The 16,429-nt window shown below is 40.0% G+C and overlaps 1 protein-coding gene across 12 annotated transcripts in view; it reads left to right on the top strand.

Moving 5' to 3' along the window:
• The window catches only part of Pcdh15 (protocadherin related 15), a 1,295,283-nt gene that overhangs the window by 1,108,099 nt on the left and 170,755 nt on the right, over positions 1 to 16,429 (top strand). The window lies entirely within an intron of this gene.

Below are 16,429 nucleotides of genomic sequence, written 5' to 3'. Positions count from 1 at the left end.
GCTTTTGGAGAACTAGCTCATTTCTCCTAAGGTACAGTCAGGTCCCCACACTTTGTCTGTGCTTAGTCTCCAGCACAGCTTGTGGTTTGGAAGCCACAGGGAAAGAGATATTTAGAGACAGATAGTATCCTTTGAAGCTTGTCCTGCAGCATCCCTAAGACTTACCCCTGGGAAACATCTGTCATAACTCACAATATAAAGAGGATGCTGGTTTGACTCAGTTTTCACTGAGTCTGTTGATGCTGGCATCTGGGGAAGACAAACACTACAACGCAGTTATACAGCTGAACCGCCTGACTATGTCTGGATCCAGGAACAGGAAGAAATACCTTCTAAGAGCATCCCTCAAATGACACAAAAATTTCCCACAAATCTCCACCTATCAAAGACTCCACCATCTTCCAGTAGTGGGGACAATCTTTCAACATAAGGACTGTGAAAGGACATTTAGTCAAGTTCCAGCACCCAACAGCGAATGAGTCAGTCACCCATACCCCAAAATTAGGTGTCAGGTCCTGTTCTCTCTCTTCATGCTCAGTTTGTCAAATGAGTCTGGTTGGTTCTCTGAATAAGCATTTTCTACAATTCTGCTACTTCTTAACCAAACATAGAGCCTACGTTTTGTAGTCTTCCTGAATAGACTTTAAATGCTGTTACAAACATGGGACTTTCACATCAAGTCCTGAGATTTTTTTCCTTCTCATTTTCGTGTGTGTGTGTGTGTGAGAGAGAGAGAGAGAGAGAGAGAGAGAGAGAGAGAGACAGAGAGACGGAGAGACAGAGACAGAGAGAGAAACACACACAGAGACAGAGAGAGAAACACACACAGAGACAGAGAGACAGAGAGACGGAGAGACAGAGACAGAGAGAGAAACACACAGAGACAGAGAGAGAGAGAAAGGTATGTTTGTGCATGTGTATAGACCCACATGTAGATGTACTTGCATGTGGAAGTCTGGGTTGGAGTTGATGTTATCAAACACCCTGGATTTCTCTTCCACTTTATTCCATGTTACTGGCACACTCAGTCAACTCGGGTATCGCTGATACATCTAGTCACCACAGCTAGCTTGCTCTAAGGATCCCTTATCTCCATCTCCAAGGTTGCAATTATCACCATACCCACCTGTCATTCATGTGGATTCTGAGGGTCTAAACTCCTCCGACCCTCTCACTTCCACACAAGCACTTAAACACTGAGCCGCCTCCCCAACCCAGGTCTGGAGAGTTTGATTGGCTAGTTTGAACCTTTCCTTGCTTCTTTCATATCACAGATAATACTCTGACTGCCAGCTCCATGACCATTATCATTTTCTGTCACAATCTCCAATCCAGGGGAGAGGGAGAGTGCACTTTGCATTTTCCTTTTAATCCTACTCACCACAAGGGCAACCTGAAGAGAGCACATATGAAGCCATTCATGCAATGGCTCCACTCCCTCATACCATCTCTAGTAGCACATGTGGATTATACAAAGAAATCACAGGTGACAGGAGATTCCGACAGAAATAGTTTCCTAGGGATATGGGGAGATGGCCCAGCGGGTAAGGATACATGCTGCATAAGCACATGGCCCTGACTTTGAGTACCGGATGCCACATAAAAAGCCAGTTGTAGCCACAGTGCACCTGAAGCCCAGCTGTGTGGGGAGCAGAGACAGATAGTTCACTGGGGCTCACTGGCTACCAGCCCAGCTCTAGGTTCTGTGAGGGAACCTGCCCTGAGGCCGTAAGACAGAGATTGCTGACACTCAGTGTCCTTTGCTGCCTTCTGCAGTGTCCATAGGGGCATACACGCCCACATATCTATGTACATGTGCCACACATATACTCAATAGACCCCCATACACACATAAATAATTTTATTGCATTCAGGTAGTACTAACAAAGATGTAAGGACAATGAAGAAGGAAGATACCCAAAAAAGGGATAGTCATTAGACCAGCTACCACTGATATCAGGGTATACTTTGAAGGAGGATACAAACATTGGTACCAGAACTACACTCCTAAAACATCATTGATTCTGGAAAACTTGTATGCTGAACCATGAGTCGTGGCTGCTACCAGTACTGAAGGTAGAGTGACACACTATGGCCTTCCTTTACTCACCATAAGCAAATGGGCACACTCTTTGACATGGGTAGTAAATGAGATGGTGGATGCTAGCAGATGGACGCTGACAGAGGATGACAGATGTTAAGACTGCTGGGCACACAGCTTTGATGGTTTCTACCAGCCACAAAGAAAGTTAACAGAAGTCTTCATTAAAGCCTGGTGTGAAAATATCATGATGCTTAGAGAGGCACACAGAGGATGGACATTGGCAAGAGGGACAAAGGGAGATTGGTAGTCTTCAGGACAGTCATCACATAATTAAAAACAGGAAGTGACAATGTGATGCACTGTGTTTATAATAAACAATACAAACATAACCCACATCATTAAGGTTTTTCTATACCATATTTGTTGTAGATTTGAGGGACTCAAAAAGAGTTGAACACACGGACACACCAGTTATTTAAGTGATAAAGATTAATTGCTGTCATAGGAGACTCTCTACACAGAGAAAAATACAGTGGGTAAGAATCCAAAATTAGGTTACAATTCCCACTCTGAAACACCATATTCTTTAAAACAAATTCTTTCTATCATATGGCTGTTACAATGGAACAGATATTCAATTATCTGTGGAAATTACCATTCATACTTTCTTTACCTAGAATTAAAGGGATAGAGTTCAGAGAGTATATAAATAAAAACATGAGTAAATAAAAATAGGGTTATCGATTTGTAGTTAATTTTTTATTTTCTTCTTTCTTCATTTTATCATTCCCCCTAGTAATTCCTGAAAAGGTATTGCATTAACCCCACTCCACTTATTTGTTATTGCATTTGATGAGAAATGGTATAGAACACGTATTTCAGTTTTGAAAACCAAATGCTGAACTTAGCACTCATCGTGTGATGCAGTGATCTTGGGTGTTCATTAGGCTGTGGCATTTCCACATAAAACCAGGACAATTTTGAATGTATAAAGAAGAGAAAAACACTCCAAACAGCCTTGTATCCCTCTGACTCTGCAGGTCTGAGAACATGATAATGTTCTTCCAATGGAATTTTGATGCCTTGTAATGGTCTCCTGTTGTTACCTAATGATAATTATATAATATATTAATTTCACTAAATGACTCAAGATCTTGTTGTAAATTTTAATTTTAATTGTCACCACACACTATTAGGACAGTCTCAAAAGCCAGGATACACATTGTCAATTACTGTACTAAGCTTGAGTTACTGGTTCCTGTCTATGCCTAATGGTGTTTTAACATGAGCAATCCAATATTTTGTGCAAAAGCTGAAGGAATTTTTGTTTACTTTTTAAAAAAGTTATATAGTAAGAAGTATGTGTTAAACAATATTTAAGATTTACATGTCAATTTTTTCAGTGAAACTTCATGAACAGAATATAATATAGACTACCAGCCAGTAAATATTAATGTAGATCTTCACTATTCACAAGTAACTATTGGAGGTTTACAAAAAAGAAGGTGAGGTGACCAGGGCAGGGTTCAAAAGAAAAAGATCATTTTTAGTTCTTTTTCAACCACTATTCACATTTTATGTTGAGAAAAAAGAGACTAAACTAAGATTGTGAAGCAGTAAGAGGTTAAAACATGATGAGATTCATATGGAGAGGTAGTTTGGGGCATCTGAAGTTGAGAATCAGACAGATCATTGAAGATGTACTTGAACTAGTCATCACTGAAGATGTACTTGAGCTAGTCCTGATACTAGTAAGATCAGTGAGATCAGTGTTACCTATAATCATGTAACCCAACACCTCTCAATAAAATCACAGTGCCAGTATATTTTTTTTACTCTGGCATGGCATTCCACAGGAAACTATCTGCAGTGACATGACTTCATTATTGGTGGAATGGAACCCTAGAATTTCCTGTGGTGACTGTAAGTGTCTTGGTTAACACACTAGATGCTTTGGCGCATCTCCATGTGGTTATGCAGGTTAAGTGGGGATAGAAGGAGGAGACATAAGGGCATAAGCCCCCAATCTCATACCCCAGGAGTCTGGCCTCCATAACTGCATCTCACTGGAAAATGTACTAAGGACCAAACTTCTTCAAATTCAAAAGCAACATGTTTGTCTCCTTCTCAGAGAGCCCTCTGGCATAAACATGCACAGATACAGCAGGGAAGGCAAACTGGGAAAGATCGCTTCCTGTTAGCTTAAATTGTGTCTTATCATTGTGTACACTGTAGAGGTGGGCTTCTCCCACCAAACTTTCAGTCATGGCCTACTATATTCTTAAAGGCCTGTATGACAAAGGTAACCCCGAGTCAACAAAGCATTCTCCTGTAGTTCTAAAACAAAGATGCTTAATTTAATTAAGCTAAACTCAAGGGCATTTCATAGGAGATCTGTATGCTAAATGGTCACTGGGATGTAGTATCAGGATTCATTTCTAACCCCTTAAAGCAGGTTTGAGATCATTAGTAAACTGTGGTGTTCAGAAGAGTGGTGATGGAGTCACTTGAAATTTAAATGGATGTTTTCTTTGCCTGTACATGTTAATATTAAACAAACTAAATCTGAACCTCTGTGGGCTGTCTCTGATCGATGTAGCTGTTGTCTCTCCGTGTGGGGTTTGAAAAATGAAAGGAAGGTAGAAAGCTTTATGAGTCTTCCTTTATGTTTTTGTAGCTCTGCATGGAACTCAACAGTGCCTCAAACTATAATACTTCTTTTTTAAGTGGGCCACAAGTGGGGAGCTTTATGTCTTCTCTTGCCAAGTCAAACAATATTATGCAGACACCACTGTTCAATCCCCCTGACACACACACACACACACACACACACACACACACACACACGATTTGAAACTGTGGAGACGTCTTTTTCAGTGTTGCTCCCTATAAGGTTATTTGTAATGAGATTCATCTGTTTCCTGCCACTCTTTTTGGAAACTATCTTTTGACTGTTCAGTTAGCAGTTCATAAAAGATTTGAAATGTGGGCAAATAGTTTTACAGTAGTTATTTAAAGCCCAACCTTTTACCAGTTTTAGTTTTATTACTACCTGATATAATAAATGTACCTGCAAGTAATTTTGCAGATATGTATGTATAGACATGTATAATATATGTATCAATATTATTTTAGAATTCTATTGAATCATAGTTCACTGTAGACCCAAAGTCACAAAGGAAGTCTTTATTAGAAAAATGTCATCTCTGTGTTCATTTCTTCTCTAATACCAGCTTACTTCTAGTTTTCATGTTTGACTATGTCTGATACTTTCTATTTTCCTATAAACTTTTTGAAAATATTCTCTAAATTGCTCTTTTATCTCTGTAAATTCCTTTGGAAAACCTCCACTCACATTAAGCCCACAGGATACATTACATCCAGTTGCTGGTGGCTCCCATGGCTGTATCTTGAGCTCCCTCTGATCGTCAAGCTTCCTCAAATAGAGCTCTGACTACAAAACAACCTTCCCTGTAAGTGTCCACACTTCTTAGTCCATACCTCAGGTGATCCTCCCCGAAACAGTTGTCATGACATCGTCAGCCTCCTCCTTCTCCCTTGAAATCTATATGCTGCCAATATTGATCACTATTCAAGCTGGCAATTACTTTATTGTCTCATCTTCTCTCTCCCATCAACCTTGTTAGACTCATATTTTTCTTCTGAAGTATTATTATAACCATGAGATAGTCTTGATAGCTACTAATTGTTTTCATGTGACTGCCAAGATAGTGTGGCCTAACATAGCCTAGCTATAGAAGACGGTCCCTCTTTCCATGTTGGTGAAACCCACAGAAACAGGTGACATGAGCAAGAGGGAGCTCATGGACTCCAGACTGACAGCTGGGGAACCTGCATAAGACCAAACTAGGATCCCTGAATGTGGATGTCTGTTGAGGAGCTTGGGCAGTTTATGGAGTCACTGACAGTGGAACCAGTATTTATTCCTAGTGCATGAAATGGAATTTTGGAGCCCATTCCCTAAGGAAGGATACGTTTTCAGTCTAGATACAGGGGCAAGGGCCTCAGTGCTGCCTCAAATGGTGTGACAGACTTTGGTGATCTCCCATTGGAGACCTCACCCTCTCTGAGGAGCAAATGGGGCGCTGGGGTGGGGAGATGGTTGGAGGGTAGAGTTACGGGAAGGAGAGAGAACTGGGATTGGTATGTAAAGTAAGATTGTTTTAATTTAAATTAAAAATTAATTTAAAAAAAGATGGCCTTCCCTTGGCATGCCATGAAGAAACCATATCTCAAAAGACCCTAACTATTTTGACAATTCACCAACCCCTTTCCTACCCTGTTTGGAGTTGCACGCGTCTCTTCTGAGATCTCTTCTGTGTCAGTTAATTTTGATTACATACGTGGTTGTATTAAACAGTGCTTAGAAGATTGATAAAGCATGCACTCTGGGTATGTTTGTGGTGGTGTTTCTAGAAAAGACTGACTAAGTAGTAGGGACCAGTCTTAAGTGTGGTTGGCATCACCCATCCCAGAGCCTTTGTACTCAGAGTTAAAAATGGGAAGAAGAGAGAGTCGCTGACACAGATTCCCTCTCTCTGCCTGCTGCCTAATAGGAGGTGAGCTGTTCAGCTCAGAGACGCAGCCAGGTCCTCCCAGCCATATTGGGTTGGAGGTTCTGAGTGTGAGCTAAACTAAATGCTTCCTCCTTTGGGCTGCTGGTTTCCATCATTTGTCATGGGCTTGGAAAGACTGATGACACTCCCTCTGCCTCTGCTCACACACCTGCCACCACCTCTGCTCACACTCCTGCCTCTGCCCCTGCCTCTGCCCAAACTTGTATTTCCTTTCTCCATTTTTTATTTGGGTTTCTCATTTTTAAAAATTCCTGTCACATATACTCACCCTTTGGGGCATTTCTACAGACTAGATATCTCCTTCTCATAGGATACTTGCTAAAGCATATTAACATCAGTTATCCAAATTCTCTAAATCACAGACTGCATTATTTATCTTAGAAACATCATTATCCTGGGTTTAGGCTCCCAGAAACATGCTAGATTATCTATGATGAATGAAGTTCCTCAAATTCCATGTTGTACACTGAAGATTCACAAATTTTAGGATAGAGACTTATACTACATTCAAATTACATGTCAACTTTCAAATGTACATGTTTGACAGATTAGATAAGCATACTCATACCTATAAGCTCTCTTAGCAAATGGGATTTTATTGTAATATTGCATATACATCTAGTTTGAGAATTTGAGCAAATACCATACTGTATGTTTAGTTGATTTTAAAAAGAATTGTTAACATAACAGTTGAAATTGGCAGTGAGCTGGTAAGAACAATACAGCATAACTCTTGGTTACATTCCTGGGACAGTGTAACAGTAATGGATGATTCTCTCAGGTATAAAGCTTATTTAGGAGTAAAGTCTAGCTAGCATGCTATTAGCCTGATCAGGCATTTATTTACAACAAAAGTGTTCTCCTTTAAAATGTATACCAGGCTGGAGAGAGAACATAGTTGATAAAGGTGCTTGCTGTTTAAGTGTAAGGACTTGGGGACAAACCATAGAACTATATAAAGATGTAGGCATGATAGTGCATGGGAGAGGCACATGCAAGTAGGTTACTAGACCTTGCTGATAGGCTGGCTAACCTAGCCCCAATTTGGCAAATACCAGGTCTCAGTAATAAATCTTGAATAATAATAATAATAATAATAATAATAATAATAATAATAGTGAATGGCTCCTTGACCTCTGGCCTCCATGTGTGTATACAGATGTGTGGATGTACACACAAACACACACACAACATGTTTTCCTTAAATTATTTAACAGCTGCTGAGGAAGAATTACCAACTGTGTCTGCCTTAAAGCCTTGCTCTATTTGTCTTAGTGTGTCAGGCAATGCAACATTACATATTTATAAGGCCCCACTTAATACAAATTGTATTCCTGTTTTATAGACTGGTGAGAATTCATGGACTCTACACTTATTCGGATTCATTTCTCATTCTTTACAAATGTTATAGCTGCAATTGCTCTCCCTGACTACTACACAACCAGAAATAAAGATGGCCATTGACCTTTGGGTTCATAGGCATGATTCCAACTATTTGGAGCCTTTTATACACCACAGCTTCTTTTCCTCATATATTAACAAAGGTGAATGTGATATAATATCGATGCATAACTCATTGTACAGTAAACACAGCTATAAGCACAGTGTGTCTCTATAGTGAGCCACCCCTCAGTGCAGTTACCTTCCTCTACTGACAGTCACTTGCCGACCCCTCTTCTCTGTACAGATCACCATGAGAATAAGCTTCCATACGTGATGTAGTTGAGTTGTGTCTGACTTTTGAAACACATAGAAATAGAACTGTTCAGTGTATGTGTGTTAATGGCTGTCATCGTTTGTTCATTTCTTTTGTTATTCAGCCCTTTTCTGTGTCTTTTTCTACTATCTGTATGCAGCTGTAGCATGGGGCATTTCCACGCCACACTTTTGATGTGTATTTGAGTGTCCTTTGTCTTGAGGATGTTGTCTCCATGAATCTGTGAATAGTTTCCCGATATTTATCTCCATGCTCATGTACCTGAGTTTTTAGGTCACGCACATGTGTGTGTTTGGGCTTCCTTGGCAATCCCAGCTTGCTGGTCAAGGTAACTATGCAAGGGTCAGCATGGTGCCACTCAGCATCCTGCCGTGTCAGACTGTCTACCAGCACAGCATAATATCAGACACAATACACTCTGACCTTAGCTTTCATTTCCCTGAGACTGAGCATCTTTCTCTGTATTTATTATCCTGAACCTTCTCTTTTCAAAACATGTATCTTTTTTAGTCTCTTTCTCACTTGGCCATTGGATTGCCACTGACTGTCCTTTCTTGATGACTCTTCTCATCCATAAGTAGTCCCAGTCCATTTTAGATATGACTATATGACTCTTACTTTATTAAATGTGACCAGACAACTTCTCCCTCTCTGTGACAAGCATCTCATTACTTCATGTAACAGGCCCTCCTTGTTAGTTAACCTCTCTGGTGCTGTGGACTATAACCTGGTTTTCCTTTACTTTACAGGTAACGTCTACCTATGAGTGAGTACATACCATGTTTGCCTTTCTGGGTCTAGATTACCTCACTCAGGATTTTTTCTAGCTCCATCCATTTGCCTGCAAATTTTATGATGTCATTTCTTTTTACTGCTGACTAATACTACATTAAGTGTGTAGATGTAACACATTTTCTTTATCCATTTTCCACTTAAGGAGCATCTAGGTTGTTTCTTGGTTCTGACTATTATGAATGATGCTTCTATGAATATAGTTGAGCAAGTGTCCTTGGGGTATGATTGAGCATCCTTTGGGTATATGTCCAAAAGTGATAGAGCTGAGTCATGAGTCATTGATTCCCAGTTTTCTGAGATACCACTGTATCAGTTTCCAAAGTTGCTGTACTAATTTGCACCCCCACCAGCAATGGAGGAGTGTTCCATCACTCCACATCCTCTCCAACATAGGCTGTCGTTAAAGAATTTGATAGATTTTTTAAGGGACTGTATCAAATATTAGGTTGACCTTAATCTGTGTGTTCATCTCTCTTGCTAAATTGTTAGGGTTGGCATTAAAAAGATGACAACTGGAATCTTGCTGGCAAATGTATGTCTCATTATATTTAACCTTTCTCTATTTTAAGAAAATTCCACTACTTAAACTATCTGGTCTTATGTTGAGGAAAGGCAATAAAAGATTTTATTTCATCTGTCATTGATAATATAGCATAGAAGAGAAGAAAGTCATCACTCAGGAACTGTTTTTATAAAACACAGATTTCTGGTGCTTTTCAAGGGTGCTTGAACTGGTAATGTATTCTGGGCATAATGCCATATCACCCATAGATAATACATATAAATATATATTTTATATAAAATACACACATATATGTATACATATAAATTTGGATTTCTGGGCTACTTGATATATAGGCATGATTCAGTGGGATCTAAAGTCTGTCCCCCTTGGGTATATCCTGTAAGACAAAGTCAGATTCCTAAAATTCTATTCTTTCTATAAATCCAGTTATTCAAATGGACCTCAAACTTGGCATTTATTTTATAATTATGGCAAAGAAATTCTCACGTACACATTTTTAAATATCCATTATCATGAAAATACATTTTTTAATTCAGTGACAAACTGTGTAGCCCTTGGCCTGAAATTTTCTATGTAGACCAGGCTGACCTCAAACTAACAGAGATGTCTGTTTCTGCCTCCTGATTGCTGTGATTAAAGTCAAGTGCCACCACACATAGCTATGGTTTTAATTTTAAAATGTCTTACCTGTATGTCAGAGCCTGCTCTGACGAGTCAACTGGGTTACCTTACACAAGGGGGTTAAGACAAAGATAACCAGACAGAGCTGGGAAGACCATTGGTCGATGCCTCTCAGCACGCCAAGCAGCCATGAGTTTGTCTCAGAACCTGTTTATATACAGACTAAAGGCAGGAAAAAGCACAGCGTAGTCAGTTAACCACCTCTTTATTCTATCCTCGAGTCCAGGAAATGGCAGTCTTGCTATCTCTTCACATGCCTCCAGAAACCAGCCTAGAATTTCATTTTCTATTACACTGTACCTCTGACTGCATTAGCAACCTGTGTCTAGTAAAGACACAGATACTAGACACCGTGTTCTTTCTCATGAGCTTAATCAGAACTTCCTCACAGTTCTCAAGGAGATTGGAGCACACAAATGGAAGTTGTTAAGTCAGAGTAGGCTCCAAATGGATTCCTAGTTACTCGTGGTTTCCCACACCTATATTCAGTGACTGAGGAGAGCAGCTCATCCTACGGTCTCAGGCAGATGAAGACCCTGTGAAGCAGCCAGAGAAAAGTAGGATGGGAAGAAATAACCATGGTTGCTACCTATACAATGTTTTAAGATTGTTTACTGTCATTGAGTATATTCCATTGATTGCACAAAACATGTACAGAAAGTTCCAAGTAGCCAATAATTTAACAACATGCTACTAAAGAAAACAAACATATTGACTAGAGCAACATGCCACACACCACAGCTCTTCAGAGGATATTAAGGTTTTGTCTCTGGAAGTCCAGGGACTACTCATTGCTTACTACCTGGCCATTACTGTTCTAGCAAAAGCTTTGCGTTAGGACATCATGTATCCTGTTGGACAAAAACTAAACACAAATATTGAGAAAGGCTGGAGAAATAAATAGAAAGAAGAAGAACTAGGGGTCCCTACAAAGGCACTCGGAGAACCTTGTGGCCCAAGGGCCTCTCACCACAGGATTGTAGACATAAAAGTTAAATGTCAAGCAATAGAATGAAATTGGTTGTTTGTAAACTGCTATGCTTTATTTAGTTCTCCATCAAACCACAATGTACTTTTTTTTACCACTTAAGAGTGGTAAAAGATTTAATGAAAAAGAGACGATGAGGAGGCCCAGAGATGGAGACTCAGGGAGGTTGAGTTGGAGAGGAGAAGAAAAACAGAATAAGATGATGAGAAGAGTTTTCTAAGGGCACATTAAAAATTCTTTTGAAATTCAAAGTTACCTTCCAGACTGAAATTACTGATTATCTGGTATAGCCTCCTTAGAATGTTATGAGACAGAAATCTTTGTACTTAAAACACTTGACACTTATTGTATGATCTCACTGAAATGTGCAGGTGATCTAAGTCCTGAGGAGACAGAAGAATCATTATCCATGTACTGAAACAACATTATGCACAGGAGAAACTTAATGAGTTAATGCAGCTTAGCAAAGCCTCGCCACTGATGAAAACTAGGTCCACTTTTCCAAGTAACTTTAAGCCCATAATTTTCTCTTTGATTGCCCCCAAATCACAGAAAGCAATTCCTGTTAGCTCAAGGAACAGTCACAGTGGTACTCAATACCCCACTGACAATTTAGATCACGTGGCACTTTTAAGTTTCACTTGAGAAATGTTGCAGATAAACATATTTGGAAAAATACTTTAGAACCATGGAATCATGTCTTTTATAATATATTTTTCTTATACTTAGCTTTCTGTCTGCTTTTGAAATGAAAAATCTTGAGAAGTGAAAAATATCTGTAATCCTGCCATTAGATGTAGAAAACAAGCAAATGGCAGTGAGTGACTGGGTAAAATTTTATGATCATAGTCTTTATGCATCTGCTGACCTTTAGTGATGGTTTTAGGTCCAGCATGATATACATTACAAAGTTTTAAGAATGGTGTGTGTGTACTATTCATAAACATATCATACTTTATTCATCCAGTAGTCAACTGCACCATAAGGGAAAAGGGGAACACAATGGGTGTGTATAAAGGAGATTCTCCTATGTGGGCTAGAGGGCTGAGATGTACAGGCCATACAGCAGAACTTACTAAGGCAGGTCAACAAAATGGGAATATCTTGTACAAGTAACTTAACAGACAGCTCAGCGAATAACTCCTCAGAAAATGAATGCCATGGCTATAAGTGTTGCATCTTCTCCCACTATAAGATTGAGATAAAATGTTATTTTAAAAAATAGAACAAGAGTAGTTTCTTTGCAACGAAAAATTTGTCAGCATGTTTGAACATCGATGGCTGGTGTAGAACAGAGAGATTTGGAAGAGGCTTGAGGGGAAGTAGCATGTCCCCTGGGGGTGACCTCTGGGCTATGGGAGGAATGCAGACCTTTCCTAGTGCTTCATTCAGTTTTAGTAGTGGGAGGATGGAGAGGAGATACCATGGTCATGAAGGGTGTTTCAGTTTTTTTGCCAACATCCCCTCCATGTTTTAAGATCATGAGTGGCATTCCTAGCCCTGCATACATTGCACACTCTGTCACTGTGATCCAGCAGTATGGCTCTGCTGAATTTTGTAAAAACAATTTCCTTCTGATGTCATATTACCTCAGAATTCATGCAGAATGAAGGCAAGTAGGAAGTAAGACACCAGCAATATTATAGGTAGTCTACATCTTCATATTCCAAATCAAGTGTAAATTCTGAATTCTTATGGGATTGTGGTCTTCAAAGCATGTACTTCCCTGATATGACCCTTAATAGTCAGAATTAAACTACATAGAACTGAACATGTTTAACTAAATAGTACATTCTTTCCAAAGAATATTCTTGTCATCTTTGGGCTTTACTGTCTTAAAGGTGCAACACTGAATCCCACACCAGCCAAAGTAGAATACTCACGAACAAAGATCATAGATGGAAACCACACTAGGGTCATAAATTCAAATCCAATTTCTTTTATGTGCTCATCATACTAATATAAACAAGCTTAGTTTTTCACAGAATAACCATCTTCCAAATACTGAAAATAGCATCCTAATAGTAAGCATGAAGAGCCTTGTGCTATCTGTGGTTTTTAATTCCACATGGAATCAAATTTAACAGAAAAGCATGAGATGCATCCCTGGGCAGAAAAGAAAACTGTATGAGTCCAAACAATCAAATCATGATTTTTTATTAAATAATTTTATGGCTATGCTTCAGCTGACTGTTTAGAGAAAAATCAATGGTTGATGTTGTGGGGTTTTTATATGTGTATGTGTAGAAAATTTGCTGTATCCCATGAACTAAGGAATTGAGAATCTAGTAAAAATAACTCAGATAGAAGCTTTTAATGGGACCATAAGCTACCACCCAGACTCCTCTTAAAAGGGAAAAAATCACATCTCAGCTGCTGGGAGTGAGGTAGACAGATGCCCTTAAGTGGCAGCTGCATCAGGATTCTCTCAGCTGTGGGAGGCTTCCTTGCCCAGCATCCCACTCTGACTGTTGTATTTTATGTTCTGACCTATGGCAGAGGGGTAAGACCAGGTCATTTTGGCTCAGTAAAGAACAGTTGTGATCTGCTGTGCTAATTATGGAGCTGCTTCTAGGCTTCGCTAGTGCCTAGAAATATATCTGACTTCTCCTTGACTGCAACCCTGCTTTCTCTGCCTTCCAAAGATGTTGATTTCAAAAGCAGACAATGTTTGCTTCTTTGCCTTCTTCCCACAGAATGCAGCCTGCAAGCCAGTTCAACTTCTCCTTCAAGCTACAGGAATCAAAGAGGGTTGCAAGCTGAAAAATAAATATATAAAAGAAGGCAATATTTCTTTGGCTTGTTTTCTCACTATTTAGTTTATGGTATCTCAAAAGGATTGCTTCATTGGGATTTCTGAAACTCAGGACTGGAAATATTCCCTATGTGTGCCATAATTCACCACGTGGATATACGGCGAGCACAGCCACTTACTCACTGTCTTTGCCCCCTCTGTTTTTTACGAGGAGCTCCTCTGAGCCCGCAGTCTTTTCTGATGGTTTCATGACTCCTCAGCCTCCTGCTCATCTATGTCGGCGCAGACAGATTCCTGTCGAATCCAATCATTCCTTACGAAGCTGAGGGGTAATGTTTCCTTTGGGCAGAACAAATCAAAGTGGTTCTCGCTTGTTATGTTGCCTGGTAGCGCTCACCTCTATTTAGATTCTTCAGATTTTAAGTTTGAAACAAGTCAATAGCTTTCTTCTTTATTATACACAAAGATTCTTGTTGGACACATTGTATAGCTTCAGCATCTCAGAGTAATATAATTCAAAAAGAAACCCTTCCAATTGACATCTGCTGTTTTATACCATTATATCATTGCATCCTACTGACTACAGTCTTCCATGGGGAGGGAGAATATTGCATAAACATAACTCCATAGATCATATCTCATTATATCAAGGAAGGTTTCCACTCATCCAGTGTCCATCTACTTACTGCCTTTGTGCCAGCAACAAAGCTAGAAGCGTGTATATGCATGCACTCACACATACACAGTAAAAGTTTTCCTTGAATTCCTTATCTCCTATCTTATCTTTTCCTCATTTAGTTCAATAAATGATAAGATGTCTTATTTTTAAGTCTATGTAAATCATTTTGAGATTATAATTGCATTTCCCCCCATTTCTCCTTTTCCTTACTTATCTCCAATTCTTCTCAAGTACTTCTCCTTGATTTATTTCAAATTCATGGTCTCCTTTCATTGCACACATATATGTACAACATATATATTCCTAAATATAGCCTGCTTAGTACATGTAATGTTACTGGTATATATGTTTTCAGGGCTGACCCTTTGGTTGTGGATAACCAATTGGTCTGCACTTTGTTGTGGAAAACTGTTTCTCCAGCTCTCAGAATTCCCAAGCTTCCAGTGTAGGATTTAGGCCTCATGACATTTCCCTGTTTACTTTGGCATGTCTATTGATGTCATCCTTAATCGGTTTATGTTTGGGTGGTCATGTTGGTGAGATTATGGGTGGAACACAATCATTTGAACTGAAATTGAAGGAAACAGATTGACAGTGTCTTGCTTCAGGACTGCTACATGGTAATCATAGCATAGCCGTGCCTTTGTGCCAGCAGTAGAGCCCTGCAAGGCTAGAAACAGGCAGCTGCAAATTGAGATCAGAAAAGAATGAGCACCCACTCTTCACTATTCAAATATTTCTGTGTTTTCTACACCTTCTCTCTTTCCTTCTACACCTAAATGCCTTCCCAGTAAGTCAATATTATTTATTCCAATTTTTAAAATTTATTTATTTATTATTTTAAATTTTTATTCACTTTACGTAGAAACCACAGATACCCCTCCCTCCCCTCCTCCTGCTTCCCTTGCCTGTCGCCACCTCCTCCCCAATCCACTCCTCATAAAGGGTAAGCCATCCCATGAGGAGTCAACAAAGCCTGGTACATCAAGTTGAGACAGGACCAAGCCCCTCCAAGCTGCATCAAGGTTGAGCAAGGTATCCCACCATAGGAAATGGGCTCCAAAAGAGCCAGATCATGAACCAGGGATAGATCTTGGTCAATTGCCAGGGGCTCCCCAAACAGAACAAGCCACACAACTGTCACCCACATGCACAAGTCCTATTTTGGTTCCATGCAGGCTCCCCAGCTGTGAGACAGTCTCTTGTTGCTTTTCCCTACACATTCTTTTTTTATTCTTTGAAACACTTTTTTATTATATATTTGAATCAGAAACAAGCTTGCTTACCATGTCAGTCCCAGTTCTCTCTCTCTCCCCTCCATGCCTGCTCCTGCCTATCAGCCCCCCCTCTGCCCCCCACCCAATCCCCACTCCATTCCCCAGGGAGGGTAAGGTCCTCTATGGGGGATCCCTAGAGTCTGTCATTTTGTTTCGGGGAGGGCCCAGGCCCTCCCCCCAAGTGTCCAGATTGAGAGAGCATCCCTCATTGTGGGATGGGAACTCAAAGTCCATTTGTGTGCCAGGGTTAAATACTGATCTACTACCCAAAGCCACATAGATTTCCTAGGTCTCCTCACTGACACCCACATTCAGGGGGTCTGGATCAGTCCTATGCTGAACTCCCAGTCATCAGTCTGGGGCCCATGA

Source organism: Mesocricetus auratus, unplaced genomic scaffold, assembly GCF_017639785.1.
Source record: "Mesocricetus auratus isolate SY011 unplaced genomic scaffold, BCM_Maur_2.0 Super-Scaffold_100027, whole genome shotgun sequence".
Classification (NCBI taxonomy): Eukaryota; Metazoa; Chordata; class Mammalia; order Rodentia; family Cricetidae; genus Mesocricetus; species Mesocricetus auratus.
The sequence above is the reverse complement of the archived record's forward strand: the minus strand, read 5'-3'. Positions and strand labels throughout refer to the sequence as shown.